Source organism: Cebus imitator, unplaced genomic scaffold, assembly GCF_001604975.1.
Source record: "Cebus imitator isolate Cc_AM_T3 unplaced genomic scaffold, Cebus_imitator-1.0 Scaffold121, whole genome shotgun sequence".
Classification (NCBI taxonomy): Eukaryota; Metazoa; Chordata; class Mammalia; order Primates; family Cebidae; genus Cebus; species Cebus imitator.
In genome coordinates, this window is record NW_016107436.1 from 723,682 (window position 1) to 726,231 (window position 2,550).

Here is a 2,550-nt window from a genome sequence, read left to right on the forward strand (position 1 = left end):
AACTTTTTTATAAAGGCGGGTCTTACTATGTAGCCCAGGCTAGTCTCAAACTCCTGTGCTCACGTGGCACTCCCACCTTGGTGGCCTCCCAAAGTGCTGGGATTACAGACATGAACCACCACATCTAGCACAACATAAAAATTTTTAACAGTGACACACTTCATGTGTTACATTTTGGAGTTTAGAAATATTATTCACTGGCTGGGCACAGTGACTTACTTCTGTAATCCCAGCACTTTGGAAGGTTGAGCTGGTGGACCACCTTAGGTCAGGAGTTTGAGACCGGCCTGGCCAACGTGGCAAAACCCTGTCTCTACCAAAAATCCAAAAATTAGCCAAGCATGGTGGCAGGCGCCTGTAGCCCCAGCTATTCGGATGGCTGAGGCATGAGAATTGCTTGAGCTGAGATCATGCTACTGCACTCCAGCCTTGGTGACAGAGAGAGACTGTGGAAAGAAAGAAAGAGGGGGAGGGAGGGATGGAGGGTGGTTGTTCACCAACCATCAATAAATTTCATTAAGGAGTCATCTAGATAAGAAAGGTGTCATTTTTTTCAAAAAGATGCATTTAGTCTAATGATGCTCTATGATGTCAAATGATATGGGACATTTATTAAGCTATGTAATAAACTTAAGACTCAGTTCTGTAATATTCTTGGAGCTCTAACACATTTTTAACAAGAGTAGGAAAACCAGGGGTGTTCTTCCTTCTACAGTGCCCTAGGCGTTTTTCTGTTTCTGAGAAAACCAATCATACTACTTTGAGAAAAACATGGACGAACTTTTCAAATCCTACATTACAATGTTAAGTCAGATTATGCTAAGTTTAGAGGGTCTCAGATACTAGTTCCATACTATTAAAGAAATTCTCTTGGTTTTGTTTTTGTTTTGAGACACAGTCTCTCAGTGTTTCCCAAGGTGGAGTACAGTGGCTCAATCTCAGCTCACTGAAACCTCCATTTAAATGATTCTTCTGCCTCAGCCTCCCGAGTAGCTGGGATTACAGGTGGCTGCCACCACACCTGGCTAGTTTTTTTGTATTTTTAGTAGAAATGGGGTTTCACCATATTGGCCAGGCTGATTTCGAACTCCTGACCTCGTGATCTACCCTCCTTGGCCTCCAAAAGTGCTGGGATTACAGGCGTGAGCCACCATGCCCTGCCTTGTTTTGTGTTTTCTACTTCACACTCTGTCATGGTTGCATTAAAAAAAAAGATTTTAGTAGAGGTCTTCAAATGTTACTGTGAATGCTGATACCTCCTAATTGTAGCAGCATTAGAAATGTCTTATGTTGATAATTGTTGAACTTGCATACATGAGATTTAGTATGTTATTCTCTTTACTTCTGTGTATATTTGATACTTCCCATAATAAAATGACTTTGGGGATTTTTTATTTTTTTTGAGACAGAGTCTCGCTGTAACACCAAGCTGGAGTGCAGTCACGCAATCCTGGCTCACTGCAACTTCAGTTTTCTGGCTTGAAACAATTCTCCTGCCTCAGCCTCCCGAACAGCTGAGACAACAGGCATGCACCACTGCACCTGGCTAATTTTTTGTGTTTTTAGTAGAGATGGGGTTTCACCATGTTGGCCAGGATAGTCTTGGTCTCTTGACCTCGTGATCCACCCACCTCGGCCTCCCAAAGTGCTGGGATTACAGATGTGAGCCACCATGCCCAGCCAATTTTTGGGATTTTTAAAAAGAAAATGTTTTAGTGAAGATACTTGATTGCAAGTTTCTTTCTTTCTTTCTTCCTGGAATATGAGAACTATATCTCGTATAATACTGTTGTGTATTTCAGGGTGCCTAACATAATACTCATTCACTAAATAAACACCTGAGTTGAACTGAATATAATATTTAGTTGCTTAATTTTAAATGTAAGTTATATTTAAGTAGCAGTATATAAAGTGAAAAATGTGCTTTTTGGTGAATTCTATAAAGGTGAGAAAATGTTCTGGAATTAGATAGCGGTGGTAATTGTGCAACTCTGTGACTATACTAAAAACCATTGAATTGTATACTTTAAAAGTAAGCTGTGTAGTAGTATGTAAATTACATCTCAAATTTTTTTAAAGTTGGTGTAAAAAAATACAATGGTAAGTCATAAACTGGGCGAAGATACTTACAACACAAAACACTCATAAAAGAACTCTCATAGGCTGAGGATGGTGGCTCACACCTGTAATCATTGCACTTTGGGAGGCCAAGGCAGGTGGATCATGAGGTCAAGAGATTGAGACCATCCTGGCCAACATGGTGAAACCCCAACTCTGCTAAAATTACAAAAATTAGCTGGGCATGGTAGTGTGTACCTGTAGTCCCAGCTACCCAAGGCTGAAGCAGGAGAATTGCTTGAACACGGAAGGTGGAGGTTGCAGTGAGCCAAGATTGTGCCACTGCACTCCAACCTGGGCAACAGAGCCAGACTGTCTCAAAAAACAAAAACAACAGCAACTAATAAGGAAATATTAATGCATGAAAAAATGGAGACACCCTCATTACCCTCATGGAGCTAGCATTCTAATGGAGAGGGACCAGAAATAAGC

At 40.9% G+C, this 2,550-nt stretch overlaps 1 protein-coding gene and 1 long non-coding RNA gene across 2 annotated transcripts in view; both read left to right on the top strand.

Annotated features, from left to right (window-relative positions):
- PPM1E (protein phosphatase, Mg2+/Mn2+ dependent 1E) overlaps positions 1 to 2,550 on the top strand; it is a 266,871-nt gene that overhangs the window by 71,880 nt on the left and 192,441 nt on the right. The window lies entirely within an intron of this gene.
- Positions 1 to 2,550, top strand: part of LOC108312060 — a 15,805-nt gene that overhangs the window by 6,887 nt on the left and 6,368 nt on the right. The window contains exon 2 of the long non-coding RNA XR_001828464.2: positions 1,030 to 1,036. This is a non-coding gene — a long non-coding RNA (uncharacterized LOC108312060). The remainder of the gene's footprint in view (positions 1 to 1,029; positions 1,037 to 2,550) is intronic.